Here is a 22831-nt window from a genome sequence, read left to right on the forward strand (position 1 = left end):
AAAGCTGTACCTTGCCATAGCTGGATGTAAACATTTTGACGCTGAGGCGTGGACTCCTTGTGGATAACAAACGACAATTCAGTTCGTTCCCTAGCAACAGCAACGCCGTTAATTCAGCCATGATGTACAGCAAATTATATGCCCCGGGTGAGGATCGAACTCACGACCTTAAGATTATGAGACTTACGCGCTGCCCACTGCGCTACCGAGGCACGTCTGCAACCAACGTCCCAGGAAACTTGGTAAGCCTCGCATATTAGAGATAGACAGTTTGCGCTTTCTCAAGAATCTGTTGTGTTGCTACACGTGCTTTCCCGAATTGCTAGATTAAACTGCTGCCGCGGCTTTTCCAACGGAAAGCAGCACTGCCTGAGGTTACAGTACATCGCCCTTGCGGCACCTGAACACAGCGGCCTGTAGGGCCAGGCTGACGCTAGAGTTCAGAAATAGCACGCGTCCGTCCAAGTACGGTCTCTTGCGTGCTGCGTGTTTGGTTCTTCTCACAGCGAATCCTGCTATACATTTCTGAGGCTGACGCAGCTCAAACGAGCAATCGGCGCGGCAGCATTATAGCGAGAACAGCAAAACGATGCATCGGCCGGGAATCGAACCCGGGCCGCCCGCGTGGTAGGCGAACAACCTGCCGCTTTTTTTGTTGTTGTTCTCATTTTTTTAGTTGCATTTGTTGGGGGCGGTCGACCGTGCTTCCCGAGCATATTCCAGAGTAGCTGTCTGCAGGGAAAGTGGGATTGCCACCCAACGACGCCGGATACAACCGAAAAAAGTGCTACACACGCGGAGTCCCCCACTACACTGCCTTAAAGCGACCGCTCATCACTATCGTGTGAGTAACCTTGCGGCCGCGGCGACGAGTCTTGCCCAAAGACGCAGCGTGCGTGGAGGCGCTGCCCGAACGCGTGTGGATGCACCCTCCTACCTCGTAAAGCGCCTACAGCTACTATCACCGTGGGCCGCTGCCGGCGGGCGGGAAGCCGACACAGCGCGGCGTCACGGGCAGCGGCTGTGCGGTGGTGGTGTAATGGTGAGCATAGTTGCCTTCCAAGCAGTTGATCCGGGTTCGATTCCCGGCCACCGCAACGGGCGCAAATTTTTACGTATGAGTATGTGAGCCACGTGCTGTTAAATTAACGTTTTCTTTCCGTCGTTGCTCCACGCAGGCCATCCTGTAGTATGTCCCGACTTGTCCCGACTTTGCTCGGCTGACGCGAAAGCTGACGCTTGGAATTCGCCCTTATCAAGAGGACAGGCGATATAAACGGCTGTGAGAGGTGAGGTGTAGCGAAGTACCAAAACGACAGGCAAACTGCGAAATTTTCTGCTCCTTCTTCTTAAACAAAAAAATAAAAAAAAGAGACGCAGTCGGTAGGACTCGAACCTACGCTCCCAGAGGGAATCTGATTTCTAGTCAGACGCCTTAACCACTCGGCCACGACTGCTCGCAGCCAAAAAGTTCCCTCGAATCGTGAAAACTCAAACCGTTCTGCGCAGTATGTTGACAGGAAACGAACTCCGTGCACTGATTACGGCAGGGCTACCAGCGCTACGAGACGAGCCATTACGGAAGCGTTAAAATCTTCGCCCGGACAGGGACTCGAACCCTGGACCCTTAGGTTAAAAGCCTAATGCTCTACCGACTGAGCTATCCGGGCTCACACTTGTTGGGGGATGGAGCAGCTGCAGGCAATGTGAATAACTGGAACGCGTAATTGCTGGCTTCTGGCGCAACTGGCGACTTCACCGACTTGCCACTGACGCTGGTAGCAGCCCAACAGCGGACCAGTGCCTCTTCTCCCTTTATCCCGGTGCTGACAGTAATTGCATCTCGTGCCTTTTTTCCCCGATTACGCTCGGTTGAAGCTCCGGAAGGAGGGCGACAAACGAGGGTTGGAGGGCCAAAACATGGAGGGTCGTGTGCGCAAAAACTTCGCTTCCGGTACCGGGAATCGAACCCTGGCCTCCTGGGTGAAAGCCAGGTATCCTAGCCACTAGACCACACCGGATTTGCTCGATAAGTGTCAGATTTACTCCCTCTCCTCTGGCATTTCGTGCTGAATCCGGACTCAGTGGTGTTCTCTGTTTGCGAGCATATTTGCGCCTACAGACTGGCATGGCGCACAGCTCGAAACTGACTATTCATTGCTGTTTGCATCATATTTTACTCATAACAGGGGAGGAGAAAGGTCAAAGCTGTACCTTGCCATAGCTGGATGTAAACATTTTGACGCTGAGGCGTGGACTCCTTGTGGATAACAAACGACAATTCAGTTCGTTCCCTAGCAACAGCAACGCCGTTAATTCAGCCATGATGTACAGCAAATTATATGCCCCGGGTGAGGATCGAACTCACGACCTTAAGATTATGAGACTTACGCGCTGCCCACTGCGCTACCGAGGCACGTCTGCAACCAACGTCCCAGGAAACTTGGTAAGCCTCGCATATTAGAGATAGACAGTTTGCGCTTTCTCAAGAATCTGTTGTGTTGCTACACGTGCTTTCCCGAATTGCTAGATTAAACTGCTGCCGCGGCTTTTCCAACGGAAAGCAGCACTGCCTGAGGTTACAGTACATCGCCCTTGCGGCACCTGAACACAGCGGCCTGTAGGGCCAGGCTGACGCTAGAGTTCAGAAATAGCACGCGTCCGTCCAAGTACGGTCTCTTGCGTGCTGCGTGTTTGGTTCTTCTCACAGCGAATCCTGCTATACATTTCTGAGGCTGACGCAGCTCAAACGAGCAATCGGCGCGGCAGCATTATAGCGAGAACAGCAAAACGATGCATCGGCCGGGAATCGAACCCGGGCCGCCCGCGTGGTAGGCGAACAACCTGCCGCTTTTTTTGTTGTTGTTCTCATTTTTTTAGTTGCATTTGTTGGGGGCGGTCGACCGTGCTTCCCGAGCATATTCCAGAGTAGCTGTCTGCAGGGAAAGTGGGATTGCCACCCAACGACGCCGGATACAACCGAAAAAAGTGCTACACACGCGGAGTCCCCCACTACACTGCCTTAAAGCGACCGCTCATCACTATCGTGTGAGTAACCTTGCGGCCGCGGCGACGAGTCTTGCCCAAAGACGCAGCGTGCGTGGAGGCGCTGCCCGAACGCGTGTGGATGCACCCTCCTACCTCGTAAAGCGCCTACAGCTACTATCACCGTGGGCCGCTGCCGGCGGGCGGGAAGCCGACACAGCGCGGCGTCACGGGCAGCGGCTGTGCGGTGGTGGTGTAATGGTGAGCATAGTTGCCTTCCAAGCAGTTGATCCGGGTTCGATTCCCGGCCACCGCAACGGGCGCAAATTTTTACGTATGAGTATGTGAGCCACGTGCTGTTAAATTAACGTTTTCTTTCCGTCGTTGCTCCACGCAGGCCATCCTGTAGTATGTCCCGACTTGTCCCGACTTTGCTCGGCTGACGCGAAAGCTGACGCTTGGAATTCGCCCTTATCAAGAGGACAGGCGATATAAACGGCTGTGAGAGGTGAGGTGTAGCGAAGTACCAAAACGACAGGCAAACTGCGAAATTTTCTGCTCCTTCTTCTTAAACAAAAAAATAAAAAAAAGAGACGCAGTCGGTAGGACTCGAACCTACGCTCCCAGAGGGAATCTGATTTCTAGTCAGACGCCTTAACCACTCGGCCACGACTGCTCGCAGCCAAAAAGTTCCCTCGAATCGTGAAAACTCAAACCGTTCTGCGCAGTATGTTGACAGGAAACGAACTCCGTGCACTGATTACGGCAGGGCTACCAGCGCTACGAGACGAGCCATTACGGAAGCGTTAAAATCTTCGCCCGGACAGGGACTCGAACCCTGGACCCTTAGGTTAAAAGCCTAATGCTCTACCGACTGAGCTATCCGGGCTCACACTTGTTGGGGGATGGAGCAGCTGCAGGCAATGTGAATAACTGGAACGCGTAATTGCTGGCTTCTGGCGCAACTGGCGACTTCACCGACTTGCCACTGACGCTGGTAGCAGCCCAACAGCGGACCAGTGCCTCTTCTCCCTTTATCCCGGTGCTGACAGTAATTGCATCTCGTGCCTTTTTTCCCCGATTACGCTCGGTTGAAGCTCCGGAAGGAGGGCGACAAACGAGGGTTGGAGGGCCAAAACATGGAGGGTCGTGTGCGCAAAAACTTCGCTTCCGGTACCGGGAATCGAACCCTGGCCTCCTGGGTGAAAGCCAGGTATCCTAGCCACTAGACCACACCGGATTTGCTCGATAAGTGTCAGATTTACTCCCTCTCCTCTGGCATTTCGTGCTGAATCCGGACTCAGTGGTGTTCTCTGTTTGCGAGCATATTTGCGCCTACAGACTGGCATGGCGCACAGCTCGAAACTGACTATTCATTGCTGTTTGCATCATATTTTACTCATAACAGGGGAGGAGAAAGGTCAAAGCTGTACCTTGCCATAGCTGGATGTAAACATTTTGACGCTGAGGCGTGGACTCCTTGTGGATAACAAACGACAATTCAGTTCGTTCCCTAGCAACAGCAACGCCGTTAATTCAGCCATGATGTACAGCAAATTATATGCCCCGGGTGAGGATCGAACTCACGACCTTAAGATTATGAGACTTACGCGCTGCCCACTGCGCTACCGAGGCACGTCTGCAACCAACGTCCCAGGAAACTTGGTAAGCCTCGCATATTAGAGATAGACAGTTTGCGCTTTCTCAAGAATCTGTTGTGTTGCTACACGTGCTTTCCCGAATTGCTAGATTAAACTGCTGCCGCGGCTTTTCCAACGGAAAGCAGCACTGCCTGAGGTTACAGTACATCGCCCTTGCGGCACCTGAACACAGCGGCCTGTAGGGCCAGGCTGACGCTAGAGTTCAGAAATAGCACGCGTCCGTCCAAGTACGGTCTCTTGCGTGCTGCGTGTTTGGTTCTTCTCACAGCGAATCCTGCTATACATTTCTGAGGCTGACGCAGCTCAAACGAGCAATCGGCGCGGCAGCATTATAGCGAGAACAGCAAAACGATGCATCGGCCGGGAATCGAACCCGGGCCGCCCGCGTGGTAGGCGAACAACCTGCCGCTTTTTTTGTTGTTGTTCTCATTTTTTTAGTTGCATTTGTTGGGGGCGGTCGACCGTGCTTCCCGAGCATATTCCAGAGTAGCTGTCTGCAGGGAAAGTGGGATTGCCACCCAACGACGCCGGATACAACCGAAAAAAGTGCTACACACGCGGAGTCCCCCACTACACTGCCTTAAAGCGACCGCTCATCACTATCGTGTGAGTAACCTTGCGGCCGCGGCGACGAGTCTTGCCCAAAGACGCAGCGTGCGTGGAGGCGCTGCCCGAACGCGTGTGGATGCACCCTCCTACCTCGTAAAGCGCCTACAGCTACTATCACCGTGGGCCGCTGCCGGCGGGCGGGAAGCCGACACAGCGCGGCGTCACGGGCAGCGGCTGTGCGGTGGTGGTGTAATGGTGAGCATAGTTGCCTTCCAAGCAGTTGATCCGGGTTCGATTCCCGGCCACCGCAACGGGCGCAAATTTTTACGTATGAGTATGTGAGCCACGTGCTGTTAAATTAACGTTTTCTTTCCGTCGTTGCTCCACGCAGGCCATCCTGTAGTATGTCCCGACTTGTCCCGACTTTGCTCGGCTGACGCGAAAGCTGACGCTTGGAATTCGCCCTTATCAAGAGGACAGGCGATATAAACGGCTGTGAGAGGTGAGGTGTAGCGAAGTACCAAAACGACAGGCAAACTGCGAAATTTTCTGCTCCTTCTTCTTAAACAAAAAAATAAAAAAAAGAGACGCAGTCGGTAGGACTCGAACCTACGCTCCCAGAGGGAATCTGATTTCTAGTCAGACGCCTTAACCACTCGGCCACGACTGCTCGCAGCCAAAAAGTTCCCTCGAATCGTGAAAACTCAAACCGTTCTGCGCAGTATGTTGACAGGAAACGAACTCCGTGCACTGATTACGGCAGGGCTACCAGCGCTACGAGACGAGCCATTACGGAAGCGTTAAAATCTTCGCCCGGACAGGGACTCGAACCCTGGACCCTTAGGTTAAAAGCCTAATGCTCTACCGACTGAGCTATCCGGGCTCACACTTGTTGGGGGATGGAGCAGCTGCAGGCAATGTGAATAACTGGAACGCGTAATTGCTGGCTTCTGGCGCAACTGGCGACTTCACCGACTTGCCACTGACGCTGGTAGCAGCCCAACAGCGGACCAGTGCCTCTTCTCCCTTTATCCCGGTGCTGACAGTAATTGCATCTCGTGCCTTTTTTCCCCGATTACGCTCGGTTGAAGCTCCGGAAGGAGGGCGACAAACGAGGGTTGGAGGGCCAAAACATGGAGGGTCGTGTGCGCAAAAACTTCGCTTCCGGTACCGGGAATCGAACCCTGGCCTCCTGGGTGAAAGCCAGGTATCCTAGCCACTAGACCACACCGGATTTGCTCGATAAGTGTCAGATTTACTCCCTCTCCTCTGGCATTTCGTGCTGAATCCGGACTCAGTGGTGTTCTCTGTTTGCGAGCATATTTGCGCCTACAGACTGGCATGGCGCACAGCTCGAAACTGACTATTCATTGCTGTTTGCATCATATTTTACTCATAACAGGGGAGGAGAAAGGTCAAAGCTGTACCTTGCCATAGCTGGATGTAAACATTTTGACGCTGAGGCGTGGACTCCTTGTGGATAACAAACGACAATTCAGTTCGTTCCCTAGCAACAGCAACGCCGTTAATTCAGCCATGATGTACAGCAAATTATATGCCCCGGGTGAGGATCGAACTCACGACCTTAAGATTATGAGACTTACGCGCTGCCCACTGCGCTACCGAGGCACGTCTGCAACCAACGTCCCAGGAAACTTGGTAAGCCTCGCATATTAGAGATAGACAGTTTGCGCTTTCTCAAGAATCTGTTGTGTTGCTACACGTGCTTTCCCGAATTGCTAGATTAAACTGCTGCCGCGGCTTTTCCAACGGAAAGCAGCACTGCCTGAGGTTACAGTACATCGCCCTTGCGGCACCTGAACACAGCGGCCTGTAGGGCCAGGCTGACGCTAGAGTTCAGAAATAGCACGCGTCCGTCCAAGTACGGTCTCTTGCGTGCTGCGTGTTTGGTTCTTCTCACAGCGAATCCTGCTATACATTTCTGAGGCTGACGCAGCTCAAACGAGCAATCGGCGCGGCAGCATTATAGCGAGAACAGCAAAACGATGCATCGGCCGGGAATCGAACCCGGGCCGCCCGCGTGGTAGGCGAACAACCTGCCGCTTTTTTTGTTGTTGTTCTCATTTTTTTAGTTGCATTTGTTGGGGGCGGTCGACCGTGCTTCCCGAGCATATTCCAGAGTAGCTGTCTGCAGGGAAAGTGGGATTGCCACCCAACGACGCCGGATACAACCGAAAAAAGTGCTACACACGCGGAGTCCCCCACTACACTGCCTTAAAGCGACCGCTCATCACTATCGTGTGAGTAACCTTGCGGCCGCGGCGACGAGTCTTGCCCAAAGACGCAGCGTGCGTGGAGGCGCTGCCCGAACGCGTGTGGATGCACCCTCCTACCTCGTAAAGCGCCTACAGCTACTATCACCGTGGGCCGCTGCCGGCGGGCGGGAAGCCGACACAGCGCGGCGTCACGGGCAGCGGCTGTGCGGTGGTGGTGTAATGGTGAGCATAGTTGCCTTCCAAGCAGTTGATCCGGGTTCGATTCCCGGCCACCGCAACGGGCGCAAATTTTTACGTATGAGTATGTGAGCCACGTGCTGTTAAATTAACGTTTTCTTTCCGTCGTTGCTCCACGCAGGCCATCCTGTAGTATGTCCCGACTTGTCCCGACTTTGCTCGGCTGACGCGAAAGCTGACGCTTGGAATTCGCCCTTATCAAGAGGACAGGCGATATAAACGGCTGTGAGAGGTGAGGTGTAGCGAAGTACCAAAACGACAGGCAAACTGCGAAATTTTCTGCTCCTTCTTCTTAAACAAAAAAATAAAAAAAAGAGACGCAGTCGGTAGGACTCGAACCTACGCTCCCAGAGGGAATCTGATTTCTAGTCAGACGCCTTAACCACTCGGCCACGACTGCTCGCAGCCAAAAAGTTCCCTCGAATCGTGAAAACTCAAACCGTTCTGCGCAGTATGTTGACAGGAAACGAACTCCGTGCACTGATTACGGCAGGGCTACCAGCGCTACGAGACGAGCCATTACGGAAGCGTTAAAATCTTCGCCCGGACAGGGACTCGAACCCTGGACCCTTAGGTTAAAAGCCTAATGCTCTACCGACTGAGCTATCCGGGCTCACACTTGTTGGGGGATGGAGCAGCTGCAGGCAATGTGAATAACTGGAACGCGTAATTGCTGGCTTCTGGCGCAACTGGCGACTTCACCGACTTGCCACTGACGCTGGTAGCAGCCCAACAGCGGACCAGTGCCTCTTCTCCCTTTATCCCGGTGCTGACAGTAATTGCATCTCGTGCCTTTTTTCCCCGATTACGCTCGGTTGAAGCTCCGGAAGGAGGGCGACAAACGAGGGTTGGAGGGCCAAAACATGGAGGGTCGTGTGCGCAAAAACTTCGCTTCCGGTACCGGGAATCGAACCCTGGCCTCCTGGGTGAAAGCCAGGTATCCTAGCCACTAGACCACACCGGATTTGCTCGATAAGTGTCAGATTTACTCCCTCTCCTCTGGCATTTCGTGCTGAATCCGGACTCAGTGGTGTTCTCTGTTTGCGAGCATATTTGCGCCTACAGACTGGCATGGCGCACAGCTCGAAACTGACTATTCATTGCTGTTTGCATCATATTTTACTCATAACAGGGGAGGAGAAAGGTCAAAGCTGTACCTTGCCATAGCTGGATGTAAACATTTTGACGCTGAGGCGTGGACTCCTTGTGGATAACAAACGACAATTCAGTTCGTTCCCTAGCAACAGCAACGCCGTTAATTCAGCCATGATGTACAGCAAATTATATGCCCCGGGTGAGGATCGAACTCACGACCTTAAGATTATGAGACTTACGCGCTGCCCACTGCGCTACCGAGGCACGTCTGCAACCAACGTCCCAGGAAACTTGGTAAGCCTCGCATATTAGAGATAGACAGTTTGCGCTTTCTCAAGAATCTGTTGTGTTGCTACACGTGCTTTCCCGAATTGCTAGATTAAACTGCTGCCGCGGCTTTTCCAACGGAAAGCAGCACTGCCTGAGGTTACAGTACATCGCCCTTGCGGCACCTGAACACAGCGGCCTGTAGGGCCAGGCTGACGCTAGAGTTCAGAAATAGCACGCGTCCGTCCAAGTACGGTCTCTTGCGTGCTGCGTGTTTGGTTCTTCTCACAGCGAATCCTGCTATACATTTCTGAGGCTGACGCAGCTCAAACGAGCAATCGGCGCGGCAGCATTATAGCGAGAACAGCAAAACGATGCATCGGCCGGGAATCGAACCCGGGCCGCCCGCGTGGTAGGCGAACAACCTGCCGCTTTTTTTGTTGTTGTTCTCATTTTTTTAGTTGCATTTGTTGGGGGCGGTCGACCGTGCTTCCCGAGCATATTCCAGAGTAGCTGTCTGCAGGGAAAGTGGGATTGCCACCCAACGACGCCGGATACAACCGAAAAAAGTGCTACACACGCGGAGTCCCCCACTACACTGCCTTAAAGCGACCGCTCATCACTATCGTGTGAGTAACCTTGCGGCCGCGGCGACGAGTCTTGCCCAAAGACGCAGCGTGCGTGGAGGCGCTGCCCGAACGCGTGTGGATGCACCCTCCTACCTCGTAAAGCGCCTACAGCTACTATCACCGTGGGCCGCTGCCGGCGGGCGGGAAGCCGACACAGCGCGGCGTCACGGGCAGCGGCTGTGCGGTGGTGGTGTAATGGTGAGCATAGTTGCCTTCCAAGCAGTTGATCCGGGTTCGATTCCCGGCCACCGCAACGGGCGCAAATTTTTACGTATGAGTATGTGAGCCACGTGCTGTTAAATTAACGTTTTCTTTCCGTCGTTGCTCCACGCAGGCCATCCTGTAGTATGTCCCGACTTGTCCCGACTTTGCTCGGCTGACGCGAAAGCTGACGCTTGGAATTCGCCCTTATCAAGAGGACAGGCGATATAAACGGCTGTGAGAGGTGAGGTGTAGCGAAGTACCAAAACGACAGGCAAACTGCGAAATTTTCTGCTCCTTCTTCTTAAACAAAAAAATAAAAAAAAGAGACGCAGTCGGTAGGACTCGAACCTACGCTCCCAGAGGGAATCTGATTTCTAGTCAGACGCCTTAACCACTCGGCCACGACTGCTCGCAGCCAAAAAGTTCCCTCGAATCGTGAAAACTCAAACCGTTCTGCGCAGTATGTTGACAGGAAACGAACTCCGTGCACTGATTACGGCAGGGCTACCAGCGCTACGAGACGAGCCATTACGGAAGCGTTAAAATCTTCGCCCGGACAGGGACTCGAACCCTGGACCCTTAGGTTAAAAGCCTAATGCTCTACCGACTGAGCTATCCGGGCTCACACTTGTTGGGGGATGGAGCAGCTGCAGGCAATGTGAATAACTGGAACGCGTAATTGCTGGCTTCTGGCGCAACTGGCGACTTCACCGACTTGCCACTGACGCTGGTAGCAGCCCAACAGCGGACCAGTGCCTCTTCTCCCTTTATCCCGGTGCTGACAGTAATTGCATCTCGTGCCTTTTTTCCCCGATTACGCTCGGTTGAAGCTCCGGAAGGAGGGCGACAAACGAGGGTTGGAGGGCCAAAACATGGAGGGTCGTGTGCGCAAAAACTTCGCTTCCGGTACCGGGAATCGAACCCTGGCCTCCTGGGTGAAAGCCAGGTATCCTAGCCACTAGACCACACCGGATTTGCTCGATAAGTGTCAGATTTACTCCCTCTCCTCTGGCATTTCGTGCTGAATCCGGACTCAGTGGTGTTCTCTGTTTGCGAGCATATTTGCGCCTACAGACTGGCATGGCGCACAGCTCGAAACTGACTATTCATTGCTGTTTGCATCATATTTTACTCATAACAGGGGAGGAGAAAGGTCAAAGCTGTACCTTGCCATAGCTGGATGTAAACATTTTGACGCTGAGGCGTGGACTCCTTGTGGATAACAAACGACAATTCAGTTCGTTCCCTAGCAACAGCAACGCCGTTAATTCAGCCATGATGTACAGCAAATTATATGCCCCGGGTGAGGATCGAACTCACGACCTTAAGATTATGAGACTTACGCGCTGCCCACTGCGCTACCGAGGCACGTCTGCAACCAACGTCCCAGGAAACTTGGTAAGCCTCGCATATTAGAGATAGACAGTTTGCGCTTTCTCAAGAATCTGTTGTGTTGCTACACGTGCTTTCCCGAATTGCTAGATTAAACTGCTGCCGCGGCTTTTCCAACGGAAAGCAGCACTGCCTGAGGTTACAGTACATCGCCCTTGCGGCACCTGAACACAGCGGCCTGTAGGGCCAGGCTGACGCTAGAGTTCAGAAATAGCACGCGTCCGTCCAAGTACGGTCTCTTGCGTGCTGCGTGTTTGGTTCTTCTCACAGCGAATCCTGCTATACATTTCTGAGGCTGACGCAGCTCAAACGAGCAATCGGCGCGGCAGCATTATAGCGAGAACAGCAAAACGATGCATCGGCCGGGAATCGAACCCGGGCCGCCCGCGTGGTAGGCGAACAACCTGCCGCTTTTTTTGTTGTTGTTCTCATTTTTTTAGTTGCAGTTGTTGGGGGCGGTCGACCGTGCTTCCCGAGCATATTCCAGAGTAGCTGTCTGCAGGGAAAGTGGGATTGCCACCCAACGACGCCGGATACAACCGAAAAAAGTGCTACACACGCGGAGTCCCCCACTACACTGCCTTAAAGCGACCGCTCATCACTATCGTGTGAGTAACCTTGCGGCCGCGGCGACGAGTCTTGCCCAAAGACGCAGCGTGCGTGGAGGCGCTGCCCGAACGCGTGTGGATGCACCCTCCTACCTCGTAAAGCGCCTACAGCTACTATCACCGTGGGCCGCTGCCGGCGGGCGGGAAGCCGACACAGCGCGGCGTCACGGGCAGCGGCTGTGCGGTGGTGGTGTAATGGTGAGCATAGTTGCCTTCCAAGCAGTTGATCCGGGTTCGATTCCCGGCCACCGCAACGGGCGCAAATTTTTACGTATGAGTATGTGAGCCACGTGCTGTTAAATTAACGTTTTCTTTCCGTCGTTGCTCCACGCAGGCCATCCTGTAGTATGTCCCGACTTGTCCCGACTTTGCTCGGCTGACGCGAAAGCTGACGCTTGGAATTCGCCCTTATCAAGAGGACAGGCGATATAAACGGCTGTGAGAGGTGAGGTGTAGCGAAGTACCAAAACGACAGGCAAACTGCGAAATTTTCTGCTCCTTCTTCTTAAACAAAAAAATAAAAAAAAGAGACGCAGTCGGTAGGACTCGAACCTACGCTCCCAGAGGGAATCTGATTTCTAGTCAGACGCCTTAACCACTCGGCCACGACTGCTCGCAGCCAAAAAGTTCCCTCGAATCGTGAAAACTCAAACCGTTCCGCGCAGTATGTTGACAGGAAACGAACTCCGTGCACTGATTACGGCAGGGCTACCAGCGCTACGAGACGAGCCATTACGGAAGCGTTAAAATCTTCGCCCGGACAGGGACTCGAACCCTGGACCCTTAGGTTAAAAGCCTAATGCTCTACCGACTGAGCTATCCGGGCTCACACTTGTTGGGGGATGGAGCAGCTGCAGGCAATGTGAATAACTGGAACGCGTAATTGCTGGCTTCTGGCGCAACTGGCGACTTCACCGACTTGCCACTGACGCTGGTAGCAGCCCAACAGCGGACCAGTGCCTCTTCTCCCTTTATCCCGGTGCTGACAGTAATTGCATCTCGTGCCTTTTTTCCCCGATTACGCTCGGTTGAAGCTCCGGAAGGAGGGCGACAAACGAGGGTTGGAGGGCCAAAACATGGAGGGTCGTGTGCGCAAAAACTTCGCTTCCGGTACCGGGAATCGAACCCTGGCCTCCTGGGTGAAAGCCAGGTATCCTAGCCACTAGACCACACCGGATTTGCTCGATAAGTGTCAGATTTACTCCCTCTCCTCTGGCATTTCGTGCTGAATCCGGACTCAGTGGTGTTCTCTGTTTGCGAGCATATTTGCGCCTACAGACTGGCATGGCGCACAGCTCGAAACTGACTATTCATTGCTGTTTGCATCATATTTTACTCATAACAGGGGAGGAGAAAGGTCAAAGCTGTACCTTGCCATAGCTGGATGTAAACATTTTGACGCTGAGGCGTGGACTCCTTGTGGATAACAAACGACAATTCAGTTCGTTCCCTAGCAACAGCAACGCCGTTAATTCAGCCATGATGTACAGCAAATTATATGCCCCGGGTGAGGATCGAACTCACGACCTTAAGATTATGAGACTTACGCGCTGCCCACTGCGCTACCGAGGCACGTCTGCAACCAACGTCCCAGGAAACTTGGTAAGCCTCGCATATTAGAGATAGACAGTTTGCGCTTTCTCAAGAATCTGTTGTGTTGCTACACGTGCTTTCCCGAATTGCTAGATTAAACTGCTGCCGCGGCTTTTCCAACGGAAAGCAGCACTGCCTGAGGTTACAGTACATCGCCCTTGCGGCACCTGAACACAGCGGCCTGTAGGGCCAGGCTGACGCTAGAGTTCAGAAATAGCACGCGTCCGTCCAAGTACGGTCTCTTGCGTGCTGCGTGTTTGGTTCTTCTCACAGCGAATCCTGCTATACATTTCTGAGGCTGACGCAGCTCAAACGAGCAATCGGCGCGGCAGCATTATAGCGAGAACAGCAAAACGATGCATCGGCCGGGAATCGAACCCGGGCCGCCCGCGTGGTAGGCGAACAACCTGCCGCTTTTTTTGTTGTTGTTCTCATTTTTTTAGTTGCATTTGTTGGGGGCGGTCGACCGTGCTTCCCGAGCATATTCCAGAGTAGCTGTCTGCAGGGAAAGTGGGATTGCCACCCAACGACGCCGGATACAACCGAAAAAAGTGCTACACACGCGGAGTCCCCCACTACACTGCCTTAAAGCGACCGCTCATCACTATCGTGTGAGTAACCTTGCGGCCGCGGCGACGAGTCTTGCCCAAAGACGCAGCGTGCGTGGAGGCGCTGCCCGAACGCGTGTGGATGCACCCTCCTACCTCGTAAAGCGCCTACAGCTACTATCACCGTGGGCCGCTGCCGGCGGGCGGGAAGCCGACACAGCGCGGCGTCACGGGCAGCGGCTGTGCGGTGGTGGTGTAATGGTGAGCATAGTTGCCTTCCAAGCAGTTGATCCGGGTTCGATTCCCGGCCACCGCAACGGGCGCAAATTTTTACGTATGAGTATGTGAGCCACGTGCTGTTAAATTAACGTTTTCTTTCCGTCGTTGCTCCACGCAGGCCATCCTGTAGTATGTCCCGACTTGTCCCGACTTTGCTCGGCTGACGCGAAAGCTGACGCTTGGAATTCGCCCTTATCAAGAGGACAGGCGATATAAACGGCTGTGAGAGGTGAGGTGTAGCGAAGTACCAAAACGACAGGCAAACTGCGAAATTTTCTGCTCCTTCTTCTTAAACAAAAAAATAAAAAAAAGAGACGCAGTCGGTAGGACTCGAACCTACGCTCCCAGAGGGAATCTGATTTCTAGTCAGACGCCTTAACCACTCGGCCACGACTGCTCGCAGCCAAAAAGTTCCCTCGAATCGTGAAAACTCAAACCGTTCTGCGCAGTATGTTGACAGGAAACGAACTCCGTGCACTGATTACGGCAGGGCTACCAGCGCTACGAGACGAGCCATTACGGAAGCGTTAAAATCTTCGCCCGGACAGGGACTCGAACCCTGGACCCTTAGGTTAAAAGCCTAATGCTCTACCGACTGAGCTATCCGGGCTCACACTTGTTGGGGGATGGAGCAGCTGCAGGCAATGTGAATAACTGGAACGCGTAATTGCTGGCTTCTGGCGCAACTGGCGACTTCACCGACTTGCCACTGACGCTGGTAGCAGCCCAACAGCGGACCAGTGCCTCTTCTCCCTTTATCCCGGTGCTGACAGTAATTGCATCTCGTGCCTTTTTTCCCCGATTACGCTCGGTTGAAGCTCCGGAAGGAGGGCGACAAACGAGGGTTGGAGGGCCAAAACATGGAGGGTCGTGTGCGCAAAAACTTCGCTTCCGGTACCGGGAATCGAACCCTGGCCTCCTGGGTGAAAGCCAGGTATCCTAGCCACTAGACCACACCGGATTTGCTCGATAAGTGTCAGATTTACTCCCTCTCCTCTGGCATTTCGTGCTGAATCCGGACTCAGTGGTGTTCTCTGTTTGCGAGCATATTTGCGCCTACAGACTGGCATGGCGCACAGCTCGAAACTGACTATTCATTGCTGTTTGCATCATATTTTACTCATAACAGGGGAGGAGAAAGGTCAAAGCTGTACCTTGCCATAGCTGGATGTAAACATTTTGACGCTGAGGCGTGGACTCCTTGTGGATAACAAACGACAATTCAGTTCGTTCCCTAGCAACAGCAACGCCGTTAATTCAGCCATGATGTACAGCAAATTATATGCCCCGGGTGAGGATCGAACTCACGACCTTAAGATTATGAGACTTACGCGCTGCCCACTGCGCTACCGAGGCACGTCTGCAACCAACGTCCCAGGAAACTTGGTACGCCTCGCATATTAGAGATAGACAGTTTGCGCTTTCTCAAGAATCTGTTGTGTTGCTACACGTGCTTTCCCGAATTGCTAGATTAAACTGCTGCCGCGGCTTTTCCAACGGAAAGCAGCACTGCCTGAGGTTACAGTACATCGCCCTTGCGGCACCTGAACACAGCGGCCTGTAGGGCCAGGCTGACGCTAGAGTTCAGAAATAGCACGCGTCCGTCCAAGTACGGTCTCTTGCGTGCTGCGTGTTTGGTTCTTCTCACAGCGAATCCTGCTATACATTTCTGAGGCTGACGCAGCTCAAACGAGCAATCGGCGCGGCAGCATTATAGCGAGAACAGCAAAACGATGCATCGGCCGGGAATCGAACCCGGGCCGCCCGCGTGGTAGGCGAACAACCTGCCGCTTTTTTTGTTGTTGTTCTCATTTTTTTAGTTGCATTTGTTGGGGGCGGTCGACCGTGCTTCCCGAGCATATTCCAGAGTAGCTGTCTGCAGGGAAAGTGGGATTGCCACCCAACGACGCCGGATACAACCGAAAAAAGTGCTACACACGCGGAGTCCCCCACTACACTGCCTTAAAGCGACCGCTCATCACTATCGTGTGAGTAACCTTGCGGCCGCGGCGACGAGTCTTGCCCAAAGACGCAGCGTGCGTGGAGGCGCTGCCCGAACGCGTGTGGATGCACCCTCCTACCTCGTAAAGCGCCTACAGCTACTATCACCGTGGGCCGCTGCCGGCGGGCGGGAAGCCGACACAGCGCGGCGTCACGGGCAGCGGCTGTGCGGTGGTGGTGTAATGGTGAGCATAGTTGCCTTCCAAGCAGTTGATCCGGGTTCGATTCCCGGCCACCGCAACGGGCGCAAATTTTTACGTATGAGTATGTGAGCCACGTGCTGTTAAATTAACGTTTTCTTTCCGTCGTTGCTCCACGCAGGCCATCCTGTAGTATGTCCCGACTTGTCCCGACTTTGCTCGGCTGACGCGAAAGCTGACGCTTGGAATTCGCCCTTATCAAGAGGACAGGCGATATAAACGGCTGTGAGAGGTGAGGTGTAGCGAAGTACCAAAACGACAGGCAAACTGCGAAATTTTCTGCTCCTTCTTCTTAAACAAAAAAATAAAAAAAAGAGACGCAGTCGGTAGGACTCGAACCTACGCTCCCAGAGGGAATCTGATTTCTAGTCAGACGCCTTAACCACTCGGCCACGACTGCTCGCAGCCAAAAAGTTCCCTCGAATCGTGAAAACTCAAACCGTTCTGCGCAGTATGTTGACAGGAAACGAACTCCGTGCACTGATTACGGCAGGGCTACCAGCGCTACGAGACGAGCCATTACGGAAGCGTTAAAATCTTCGCCCGGACAGGGACTCGAACCCTGGACCCTTAGGTTAAAAGCCTAATGCTCTACCGACTGAGCTATCCGGGCTCACACTTGTTGGGGGATGGAGCAGCTGCAGGCAATGTGAATAACTGGAACGCGTAATTGCTGGCTTCTGGCGCAACTGGCGACTTCACCGACTTGCCACTGACGCTGGTAGCAGCCCAACAGCGGACCAGTGCCTCTTCTCCCTTTATCCCGGTGCTGACAGTAATTGCATCTCGTGCCTTTTTTCCCCGATTACGCTCGGTTGAAGCTCCGGAAGGAGGGCGACAAACGAGGGTTGGAGGGCCAAAACATGGAGGGTCGTGTGCGCAAAAACTTCGCTTCCGGTACCGGGAATCGAACCCTGGCCTCCTGGGTGAAAGCCAGGTATCCTAGCCACTAGACCACACCGGATTTGCTCGATAAGTGTCAGATTTACTCCCTCTCCTCTGGCATTTCGTGCTGAATCCGGACTCAGTGGTGTTCTCTGTTTGCGAGCATATTTGCGCCTACAGACTGGCATGGCGCACAGCTCGAAACTGACTATTCATTGCTGTTTGCATCATATTTTACTCATAACAGGGGAGGAGAAAGGTCAAAGCTGTACCTTGCCATAGCTGGATGTAAACATTTTGACGCTGAGGCGTGGACTCCTTGTGGATAACAAACGACAATTCAGTTCGTTCCCTAGCAACAGCAACGCCGTTAATTCAGCCATGATGTACAGCAAATTATATGCCCCGGGTGAGGATCGAACTCACGACCTTAAGATTATGAGACTTACGCGCTGCCCACTGCGCTACCGAGGCACGTCTGCAACCAACGTCCCAGGAAACTTGGTAAGCCTCGCATATTAGAGATAGACAGTTTGCGCTTTCTCAAGAATCTGTTGTGTTGCTACACGTGCTTTCCCGAATTGCTAGATTAAACTGCTGCCGCGGCTTTTCCAACGGAAAGCAGCACTGCCTGAGGTTACAGTACATCGCCCTTGCGGCACCTGAACACAGCGGCCTGTAGGGCCAGGCTGACGCTAGAGTTCAGAAATAGCACGCGTCCGTCCAAGTACGGTCTCTTGCGTGCTGCGTGTTTGGTTCTTCTCACAGCGAATCCTGCTATACATTTCTGAGGCTGACGCAGCTCAAACGAGCAATCGGCGCGGCAGCATTATAGCGAGAACAGCAAAACGATGCATCGGCCGGGAATCGAACCCGGGCCGCCCGCGTGGTAGGCGAACAACCTGCCGCTTTTTTTGTTGTTGTTCTCATTTTTTTAGTTGCATTTGTTGGGGGCGGTCGACCGTGCTTCCCGAGCATATTCCAGAGTAGCTGTCTGCAGGGAAAGTGGGATTGCCACCCAACGACGCCGGATACAACCGAAAAAAGTGCTACACACGCGGAGTCCCCCACTACACTGCCTTAAAGCGACCGCTCATCACTATCGTGTGAGTAACCTTGCGGCCGCGGCGACGAGTCTTGCCCAAAGACGCAGCGTGCGTGGAGGCGCTGCCCGAACGCGTGTGGATGCACCCTCCTACCTCGTAAAGCGCCTACAGCTACTATCACCGTGGGCCGCTGCCGGCGGGCGGGAAGCCGACACAGCGCGGCGTCACGGGCAGCGGCTGTGCGGTGGTGGTGTAATGGTGAGCATAGTTGCCTTCCAAGCAGTTGATCCGGGTTCGATTCCCGGCCACCGCAACGGGCGCAAATTTTTACGTATGAGTATGTGAGCCACGTGCTGTTAAATTAACGTTTTCTTTCCGTCGTTGCTCCACGCAGGCCATCCTGTAGTATGTCCCGACTTGTCCCGACTTTGCTCGGCTGACGCGAAAGCTGACGCTTGGAATTCGCCCTTATCAAGAGGACAGGCGATATAAACGGCTGTGAGAGGTGAGGTGTAGCGAAGTACCAAAACGACAGGCAAACTGCGAAATTTTCTGCTCCTTCTTCTTAAACAAAAAAATAAAAAAAAGAGACGCAGTCGGTAGGACTCGAACCTACGCTCCCAGAGGGAATCTGATTTCTAGTCAGACGCCTTAACCACTCGGCCACGACTGCTCGCAGCCAAAAAGTTCCCTCGAATCGTGAAAACTCAAACCGTTCTGCGCAGTATGTTGACAGGAAACGAACTCCGTGCACTGATTACGGCAGGGCTACCAGCGCTACGAGACGAGCCATTACGGAAGCGTTAAAATCTTCGCCCGGACAGGGACTCGAACCCTGGACCCTTAGGTTAAAAGCCTAATGCTCTACCGACTGAGCTATCCGGGCTCACACTTGTTGGGGGATGGAGCAGCTGCAGGCAATGTGAATAACTGGAACGCGTAATTGCTGGCTTCTGGCGCAACTGGCGACTTCACCGACTTGCCACTGACGCTGGTAGCAGCCCAACAGCGGACCAGTGCCTCTTCTCCCTTTATCCCGGTGCTGACAGTAATTGCATCTCGTGCCTTTTTTCCCCGATTACGCTCGGTTGAAGCTCCGGAAGGAGGGCGACAAACGAGGGTTGGAGGGCCAAAACATGGAGGGTCGTGTGCGCAAAAACTTCGCTTCCGGTACCGGGAATCGAACCCTGGCCTCCTGGGTGAAAGCCAGGTATCCTAGCCACTAGACCACACCGGATTTGCTCGATAAGTGTCAGATTTACTCCCTCTCCTCTGGCATTTCGTGCTGAATCCGGACTCAGTGGTGTTCTCTGTTTGCGAGCATATTTGCGCCTACAGACTGGCATGGCGCACAGCTCGAAACTGACTATTCATTGCTGTTTGCATCATATTTTACTCATAACAGGGGAGGAGAAAGGTCAAAGCTGTACCTTGCCATAGCTGGATGTAAACATTTTGACGCTGAGGCGTGGACTCCTTGTGGATAACAAACGACAATTCAGTTCGTTCCCTAGCAACAGCAACGCCGTTAATTCAGCCATGATGTACAGCAAATTATATGCCCCGGGTGAGGATCGAACTCACGACCTTAAGATTATGAGACTTACGCGCTGCCCACTGCGCTACCGAGGCACGTCTGCAACCAACGTCCCAGGAAACTTGGTAAGCCTCGCATATTAGAGATAGACAGTTTGCGCTTTCTCAAGAATCTGTTGTGTTGCTACACGTGCTTTCCCGAATTGCTAGATTAAACTGCTGCCGCGGCTTTTCCAACGGAAAGCAGCACTGCCTGAGGTTACAGTACATCGCCCTTGCGGCACCTGAACACAGCGGCCTGTAGGGCCAGGCTGACGCTAGAGTTCAGAAATAGCACGCGTCCGTCCAAGTACGGTCTCTTGCGTGCTGCGTGTTTGGTTCTTCTCACAGCGAATCCTGCTATACATTTCTGAGGCTGACGCAGCTCAAACGAGCAATCGGCGCGGCAGCATTATAGCGAGAACAGCAAAACGATGCATCGGCCGGGAATCGAACCCGGGCCGCCCGCGTGGTAGGCGAACAACCTGCCGCTTTTTTTGTTGTTGTTCTCATTTTTTTAGTTGCATTTGTTGGGGGCGGTCGACCGTGCTTCCCGAGCATATTCCAGAGTAGCTGTCTGCAGGGAAAGTGGGATTGCCACCCAACGACGCCGGATACAACCGAAAAAAGTGCTACACACGCGGAGTCCCCCACTACACTGCCTTAAAGCGACCGCTCATCACTATCGTGTGAGTAACCTTGCGGCCGCGGCGACGAGTCTTGCCCAAAGACGCAGCGTGCGTGGAGGCGCTGCCCGAACGCGTGTGGATGCACCCTCCTACCTCGTAAAGCGCCTACAGCTACTATCACCGTGGGCCGCTGCCGGCGGGCGGGAAGCCGACACAGCGCGGCGTCACGGGCAGCGGCTGTGCGGTGGTGGTGTAATGGTGAGCATAGTTGCCTTCCAAGCAGTTGATCCGGGTTCGATTCCCGGCCACCGCAACGGGCGCAAATTTTTACGTATGAGTATGTGAGCCACGTGCTGTTAAATTAACGTTTTCTTTCCGTCGTTGCTCCACGCAGGCCATCCTGTAGTATGTCCCGACTTGTCCCGACTTTGCTCGGCTGACGCGAAAGCTGACGCTTGGAATTCGCCCTTATCAAGAGGACAGGCGATATAAACGGCTGTGAGAGGTGAGGTGTAGCGAAGTACCAAAACGACAGGCAAACTGCGAAATTTTCTGCTCCTTCTTCTTAAACAAAAAAATAAAAAAAAGAGACGCAGTCGGTAGGACTCGAACCTACGCTCCCAGAGGGAATCTGATTTCTAGTCAGACGCCTTAACCACTCGGCCACGACTGCTCGCAGCCAAAAAGTTCCCTCGAATCGTGAAAACTCAAACCGTTCTGCGCAGTATGTTGACAGGAAACGAACTCCGTGCACTGATTACGGCAGGGCTACCAGCGCTACGAGACGAGCCATTACGGAAGCGTTAAAATCTTCGCCCGGACAGGGACTCGAACCCTGGACCCTTAGGTTAAAAGCCTAATGCTCTACCGACTGAGCTATCCGGGCTCACACTTGTTGGGGGATGGAGCAGCTGCAGGCAATGTGAATAACTGGAACGCGTAATTGCTGGCTTCTGGCGCAACTGGCGACTTCACCGACTTGCCACTGACGCTGGTAGCAGCCCAACAGCGGACCAGTGCCTCTTCTCCCTTTATCCCGGTGCTGACAGTAATTGCATCTCGTGCCTTTTTTCCCCGATTACGCTCGGTTGAAGCTCCGGAAGGAGGGCGACAAACGAGGGTTGGAGGGCCAAAACATGGAGGGTCGTGTGCGCAAAAACTTCGCTTCCGGTACCGGGAATCGAACCCTGGCCTCCTGGGTGAAAGCCAGGTATCCTAGCCACTAGACCACACCGGATTTGCTCGATAAGTGTCAGATTTACTCCCTCTCCTCTGGCATTTCGTGCTGAATCCGGACTCAGTGGTGTTCTCTGTTTGCGAGCATATTTGCGCCTACAGACTGGCATGGCGCACAGCTCGAAACTGACTATTCATTGCTGTTTGCATCATATTTTACTCATAACAGGGGAGGAGAAAGGTCAAAGCTGTACCTTGCCATAGCTGGATGTAAACATTTTGACGCTGAGGCGTGGACTCCTTGTGGATAACAAACGACAATTCAGTTCGTTCCCTAGCAACAGCAACGCCGTTAATTCAGCCATGATGTACAGCAAATTATATGCCCCGGGTGAGGATCGAACTCACGACCTTAAGATTATGAGACTTACGCGCTGCCCACTGCGCTACCGAGGCACGTCTGCAACCAACGTCCCAGGAAACTTGGTAAGCCTCGCATATTAGAGATAGACAGTTTGCGCTTTCTCAAGAATCTGTTGTGTTGCTACACGTGCTTTCCCGAATTGCTAGATTAAACTGCTGCCGCGGCTTTTCCAACGGAAAGCAGCACTGCCTGAGGTTACAGTACATCGCCCTTGCGGCACCTGAACACAGCGGCCTGTAGGGCCAGGCTGACGCTAGAGTTCAGAAATAGCACGCGTCCGTCCAAGTACGGTCTCTTGCGTGCTGCGTGTTTGGTTCTTCTCACAGCGAATCCTGCTATACATTTCTGAGGCTGACGCAGCTCAAACGAGCAATCGGCGCGGCAGCATTATAGCGAGAACAGCAAAACGATGCATCGGCCGGGAATCGAACCCGGGCCGCCCGCGTGGTAGGCGAACAACCTGCCGCTTTTTTTGTTGTTGTTCTCATTTTTTTAGTTGCATTTGTTGGGGGCGGTCGACCGTGCTTCCCGAGCATATTCCAGAGTAGCTGTCTGCAGGGAAAGTGGGATTGCCACCCAACGACGCCGGATACAACCGAAAAAAGTGCTAC

General features: G+C 53.5%; 51 non-coding genes across 51 annotated transcripts; 10 read left to right on the top strand and 41 right to left on the bottom strand.

Moving 5' to 3' along the window:
* Positions 1–139: 139 nt before the first annotated feature.
* Positions 140–212, bottom strand: Trnam-cau (transfer RNA methionine (anticodon CAU)). Its single transcript has one exon. It is a non-coding gene; the product is annotated as a tRNA-Met (tRNA).
* Positions 213–1025: 813 nt separating this feature from the next.
* Positions 1026–1097, top strand: Trnag-ucc (transfer RNA glycine (anticodon UCC)). The gene has a single exon. It is a non-coding gene; the product is annotated as a tRNA-Gly (tRNA).
* Positions 1098–1375: 278 nt separating this feature from the next.
* Trnas-aga (transfer RNA serine (anticodon AGA)) lies at positions 1376–1457 on the bottom strand. The gene has a single exon. It is a non-coding gene; the product is annotated as a tRNA-Ser (tRNA).
* A 140-nt stretch (positions 1458–1597) lies between these two features.
* Trnak-uuu (transfer RNA lysine (anticodon UUU)) lies at positions 1598–1670 on the bottom strand. The gene has a single exon. It is a non-coding gene; the product is annotated as a tRNA-Lys (tRNA).
* A 279-nt stretch (positions 1671–1949) lies between these two features.
* Positions 1950–2021, bottom strand: Trnae-uuc (transfer RNA glutamic acid (anticodon UUC)). The gene has a single exon. It is a non-coding gene; the product is annotated as a tRNA-Glu (tRNA).
* Positions 2022–2343: 322 nt separating this feature from the next.
* Positions 2344–2416, bottom strand: Trnam-cau (transfer RNA methionine (anticodon CAU)). The gene has a single exon. It is a non-coding gene; the product is annotated as a tRNA-Met (tRNA).
* An 813-nt stretch (positions 2417–3229) lies between these two features.
* Positions 3230–3301, top strand: Trnag-ucc (transfer RNA glycine (anticodon UCC)). The gene has a single exon. It is a non-coding gene; the product is annotated as a tRNA-Gly (tRNA).
* A 278-nt stretch (positions 3302–3579) lies between these two features.
* On the bottom strand, positions 3580–3661 carry Trnas-aga (transfer RNA serine (anticodon AGA)). Its single transcript has one exon. It is a non-coding gene; the product is annotated as a tRNA-Ser (tRNA).
* A 140-nt stretch (positions 3662–3801) lies between these two features.
* Trnak-uuu (transfer RNA lysine (anticodon UUU)) lies at positions 3802–3874 on the bottom strand. The gene has a single exon. It is a non-coding gene; the product is annotated as a tRNA-Lys (tRNA).
* Positions 3875–4153: 279 nt separating this feature from the next.
* Positions 4154–4225, bottom strand: Trnae-uuc (transfer RNA glutamic acid (anticodon UUC)). The gene has a single exon. It is a non-coding gene; the product is annotated as a tRNA-Glu (tRNA).
* Positions 4226–4547: 322 nt separating this feature from the next.
* Positions 4548–4620, bottom strand: Trnam-cau (transfer RNA methionine (anticodon CAU)). Its single transcript has one exon. It is a non-coding gene; the product is annotated as a tRNA-Met (tRNA).
* Positions 4621–5433: 813 nt separating this feature from the next.
* Trnag-ucc (transfer RNA glycine (anticodon UCC)) lies at positions 5434–5505 on the top strand. The gene has a single exon. It is a non-coding gene; the product is annotated as a tRNA-Gly (tRNA).
* Positions 5506–5783: 278 nt separating this feature from the next.
* Positions 5784–5865, bottom strand: Trnas-aga (transfer RNA serine (anticodon AGA)). The gene has a single exon. It is a non-coding gene; the product is annotated as a tRNA-Ser (tRNA).
* Positions 5866–6005: 140 nt separating this feature from the next.
* Positions 6006–6078, bottom strand: Trnak-uuu (transfer RNA lysine (anticodon UUU)). Its single transcript has one exon. It is a non-coding gene; the product is annotated as a tRNA-Lys (tRNA).
* A 279-nt stretch (positions 6079–6357) lies between these two features.
* On the bottom strand, positions 6358–6429 carry Trnae-uuc (transfer RNA glutamic acid (anticodon UUC)). The gene has a single exon. It is a non-coding gene; the product is annotated as a tRNA-Glu (tRNA).
* Positions 6430–6751: 322 nt separating this feature from the next.
* On the bottom strand, positions 6752–6824 carry Trnam-cau (transfer RNA methionine (anticodon CAU)). Its single transcript has one exon. It is a non-coding gene; the product is annotated as a tRNA-Met (tRNA).
* An 813-nt stretch (positions 6825–7637) lies between these two features.
* Positions 7638–7709, top strand: Trnag-ucc (transfer RNA glycine (anticodon UCC)). Its single transcript has one exon. It is a non-coding gene; the product is annotated as a tRNA-Gly (tRNA).
* Positions 7710–7987: 278 nt separating this feature from the next.
* Positions 7988–8069, bottom strand: Trnas-aga (transfer RNA serine (anticodon AGA)). The gene has a single exon. It is a non-coding gene; the product is annotated as a tRNA-Ser (tRNA).
* Positions 8070–8209: 140 nt separating this feature from the next.
* On the bottom strand, positions 8210–8282 carry Trnak-uuu (transfer RNA lysine (anticodon UUU)). Its single transcript has one exon. It is a non-coding gene; the product is annotated as a tRNA-Lys (tRNA).
* A 279-nt stretch (positions 8283–8561) lies between these two features.
* Trnae-uuc (transfer RNA glutamic acid (anticodon UUC)) lies at positions 8562–8633 on the bottom strand. The gene has a single exon. It is a non-coding gene; the product is annotated as a tRNA-Glu (tRNA).
* Positions 8634–8955: 322 nt separating this feature from the next.
* Trnam-cau (transfer RNA methionine (anticodon CAU)) lies at positions 8956–9028 on the bottom strand. The gene has a single exon. It is a non-coding gene; the product is annotated as a tRNA-Met (tRNA).
* Positions 9029–9841: 813 nt separating this feature from the next.
* Trnag-ucc (transfer RNA glycine (anticodon UCC)) lies at positions 9842–9913 on the top strand. Its single transcript has one exon. It is a non-coding gene; the product is annotated as a tRNA-Gly (tRNA).
* A 278-nt stretch (positions 9914–10191) lies between these two features.
* On the bottom strand, positions 10192–10273 carry Trnas-aga (transfer RNA serine (anticodon AGA)). The gene has a single exon. It is a non-coding gene; the product is annotated as a tRNA-Ser (tRNA).
* Positions 10274–10413: 140 nt separating this feature from the next.
* Positions 10414–10486, bottom strand: Trnak-uuu (transfer RNA lysine (anticodon UUU)). Its single transcript has one exon. It is a non-coding gene; the product is annotated as a tRNA-Lys (tRNA).
* A 279-nt stretch (positions 10487–10765) lies between these two features.
* Positions 10766–10837, bottom strand: Trnae-uuc (transfer RNA glutamic acid (anticodon UUC)). The gene has a single exon. It is a non-coding gene; the product is annotated as a tRNA-Glu (tRNA).
* A 322-nt stretch (positions 10838–11159) lies between these two features.
* On the bottom strand, positions 11160–11232 carry Trnam-cau (transfer RNA methionine (anticodon CAU)). Its single transcript has one exon. It is a non-coding gene; the product is annotated as a tRNA-Met (tRNA).
* Positions 11233–12045: 813 nt separating this feature from the next.
* Trnag-ucc (transfer RNA glycine (anticodon UCC)) lies at positions 12046–12117 on the top strand. Its single transcript has one exon. It is a non-coding gene; the product is annotated as a tRNA-Gly (tRNA).
* A 278-nt stretch (positions 12118–12395) lies between these two features.
* Positions 12396–12477, bottom strand: Trnas-aga (transfer RNA serine (anticodon AGA)). Its single transcript has one exon. It is a non-coding gene; the product is annotated as a tRNA-Ser (tRNA).
* Positions 12478–12617: 140 nt separating this feature from the next.
* Positions 12618–12690, bottom strand: Trnak-uuu (transfer RNA lysine (anticodon UUU)). Its single transcript has one exon. It is a non-coding gene; the product is annotated as a tRNA-Lys (tRNA).
* A 279-nt stretch (positions 12691–12969) lies between these two features.
* On the bottom strand, positions 12970–13041 carry Trnae-uuc (transfer RNA glutamic acid (anticodon UUC)). Its single transcript has one exon. It is a non-coding gene; the product is annotated as a tRNA-Glu (tRNA).
* A 322-nt stretch (positions 13042–13363) lies between these two features.
* Trnam-cau (transfer RNA methionine (anticodon CAU)) lies at positions 13364–13436 on the bottom strand. The gene has a single exon. It is a non-coding gene; the product is annotated as a tRNA-Met (tRNA).
* An 813-nt stretch (positions 13437–14249) lies between these two features.
* On the top strand, positions 14250–14321 carry Trnag-ucc (transfer RNA glycine (anticodon UCC)). Its single transcript has one exon. It is a non-coding gene; the product is annotated as a tRNA-Gly (tRNA).
* A 278-nt stretch (positions 14322–14599) lies between these two features.
* Trnas-aga (transfer RNA serine (anticodon AGA)) lies at positions 14600–14681 on the bottom strand. The gene has a single exon. It is a non-coding gene; the product is annotated as a tRNA-Ser (tRNA).
* A 140-nt stretch (positions 14682–14821) lies between these two features.
* Trnak-uuu (transfer RNA lysine (anticodon UUU)) lies at positions 14822–14894 on the bottom strand. Its single transcript has one exon. It is a non-coding gene; the product is annotated as a tRNA-Lys (tRNA).
* A 279-nt stretch (positions 14895–15173) lies between these two features.
* Trnae-uuc (transfer RNA glutamic acid (anticodon UUC)) lies at positions 15174–15245 on the bottom strand. The gene has a single exon. It is a non-coding gene; the product is annotated as a tRNA-Glu (tRNA).
* A 322-nt stretch (positions 15246–15567) lies between these two features.
* On the bottom strand, positions 15568–15640 carry Trnam-cau (transfer RNA methionine (anticodon CAU)). Its single transcript has one exon. It is a non-coding gene; the product is annotated as a tRNA-Met (tRNA).
* Positions 15641–16453: 813 nt separating this feature from the next.
* Trnag-ucc (transfer RNA glycine (anticodon UCC)) lies at positions 16454–16525 on the top strand. Its single transcript has one exon. It is a non-coding gene; the product is annotated as a tRNA-Gly (tRNA).
* Positions 16526–16803: 278 nt separating this feature from the next.
* Positions 16804–16885, bottom strand: Trnas-aga (transfer RNA serine (anticodon AGA)). Its single transcript has one exon. It is a non-coding gene; the product is annotated as a tRNA-Ser (tRNA).
* Positions 16886–17025: 140 nt separating this feature from the next.
* On the bottom strand, positions 17026–17098 carry Trnak-uuu (transfer RNA lysine (anticodon UUU)). The gene has a single exon. It is a non-coding gene; the product is annotated as a tRNA-Lys (tRNA).
* A 279-nt stretch (positions 17099–17377) lies between these two features.
* Trnae-uuc (transfer RNA glutamic acid (anticodon UUC)) lies at positions 17378–17449 on the bottom strand. The gene has a single exon. It is a non-coding gene; the product is annotated as a tRNA-Glu (tRNA).
* A 322-nt stretch (positions 17450–17771) lies between these two features.
* On the bottom strand, positions 17772–17844 carry Trnam-cau (transfer RNA methionine (anticodon CAU)). The gene has a single exon. It is a non-coding gene; the product is annotated as a tRNA-Met (tRNA).
* Positions 17845–18657: 813 nt separating this feature from the next.
* Trnag-ucc (transfer RNA glycine (anticodon UCC)) lies at positions 18658–18729 on the top strand. Its single transcript has one exon. It is a non-coding gene; the product is annotated as a tRNA-Gly (tRNA).
* Positions 18730–19007: 278 nt separating this feature from the next.
* Positions 19008–19089, bottom strand: Trnas-aga (transfer RNA serine (anticodon AGA)). Its single transcript has one exon. It is a non-coding gene; the product is annotated as a tRNA-Ser (tRNA).
* A 140-nt stretch (positions 19090–19229) lies between these two features.
* On the bottom strand, positions 19230–19302 carry Trnak-uuu (transfer RNA lysine (anticodon UUU)). The gene has a single exon. It is a non-coding gene; the product is annotated as a tRNA-Lys (tRNA).
* Positions 19303–19581: 279 nt separating this feature from the next.
* Positions 19582–19653, bottom strand: Trnae-uuc (transfer RNA glutamic acid (anticodon UUC)). The gene has a single exon. It is a non-coding gene; the product is annotated as a tRNA-Glu (tRNA).
* A 322-nt stretch (positions 19654–19975) lies between these two features.
* Positions 19976–20048, bottom strand: Trnam-cau (transfer RNA methionine (anticodon CAU)). The gene has a single exon. It is a non-coding gene; the product is annotated as a tRNA-Met (tRNA).
* An 813-nt stretch (positions 20049–20861) lies between these two features.
* On the top strand, positions 20862–20933 carry Trnag-ucc (transfer RNA glycine (anticodon UCC)). Its single transcript has one exon. It is a non-coding gene; the product is annotated as a tRNA-Gly (tRNA).
* Positions 20934–21211: 278 nt separating this feature from the next.
* On the bottom strand, positions 21212–21293 carry Trnas-aga (transfer RNA serine (anticodon AGA)). Its single transcript has one exon. It is a non-coding gene; the product is annotated as a tRNA-Ser (tRNA).
* Positions 21294–21433: 140 nt separating this feature from the next.
* On the bottom strand, positions 21434–21506 carry Trnak-uuu (transfer RNA lysine (anticodon UUU)). Its single transcript has one exon. It is a non-coding gene; the product is annotated as a tRNA-Lys (tRNA).
* Positions 21507–21785: 279 nt separating this feature from the next.
* Trnae-uuc (transfer RNA glutamic acid (anticodon UUC)) lies at positions 21786–21857 on the bottom strand. Its single transcript has one exon. It is a non-coding gene; the product is annotated as a tRNA-Glu (tRNA).
* A 322-nt stretch (positions 21858–22179) lies between these two features.
* Positions 22180–22252, bottom strand: Trnam-cau (transfer RNA methionine (anticodon CAU)). The gene has a single exon. It is a non-coding gene; the product is annotated as a tRNA-Met (tRNA).
* Between the last annotated feature and the right edge of the window lie 579 nt (positions 22253–22831).

The sequence above is a fragment of the Schistocerca serialis genome, unplaced genomic scaffold (assembly GCF_023864345.2).
Source record: "Schistocerca serialis cubense isolate TAMUIC-IGC-003099 unplaced genomic scaffold, iqSchSeri2.2 HiC_scaffold_581, whole genome shotgun sequence".
Lineage (NCBI taxonomy): Eukaryota > Metazoa > Arthropoda > Insecta > Orthoptera > Acrididae > Schistocerca > Schistocerca serialis.